We start from the raw sequence: 377 nt of genomic DNA, 5'->3' as shown, positions 1-377 counted from the left end.
TTCTGTGATCAGGTGGACCACGACGCGATCACCGGTACGGTGGACCACGGCCTACCGGTGTATCCTGATGACATCGCTATAGGCTATCATTTGATGGTACCAAGGGTGTCACTGGTTGGTCCCTCACATGTCACACAGTCACTAATCAATGCATATAGTAATCTAAAAAGGATTCTTGTTCTTGTTAAAAAGGATTAATGTGGTTGAAATCTGTTTGTCTCATATCTTTTCCTCCTCTTTCCTCAGCTCAGTTTGTAAAATTAAGTTAAAATGGAGAAAAGACGGCAACACACCACATCTTGTCAAGTAGCCTATCACATTATAAGGTCTATAGGCTAACCCTTCCAGACAAACCATTAAAAGAAATTATTTAGCAT

The 377-nt window shown here is 40.8% G+C and overlaps 1 protein-coding gene across 1 annotated transcript in view; it reads right to left on the bottom strand.

Moving 5' to 3' along the window:
• ptprfa (protein tyrosine phosphatase receptor type Fa) overlaps positions 1 to 377 on the bottom strand; it is a 373,454-nt gene that overhangs the window by 218,677 nt on the left and 154,400 nt on the right. The window lies entirely within an intron of this gene.

The sequence above is a fragment of the Etheostoma spectabile genome, chromosome 9, assembly GCF_008692095.1.
Source record: "Etheostoma spectabile isolate EspeVRDwgs_2016 chromosome 9, UIUC_Espe_1.0, whole genome shotgun sequence".
Taxonomy (NCBI): Eukaryota; Metazoa; Chordata; class Actinopteri; order Perciformes; family Percidae; genus Etheostoma; species Etheostoma spectabile.
The sequence above is the reverse complement of the archived record's forward strand: the minus strand, read 5'-3'. Positions and strand labels throughout refer to the sequence as shown.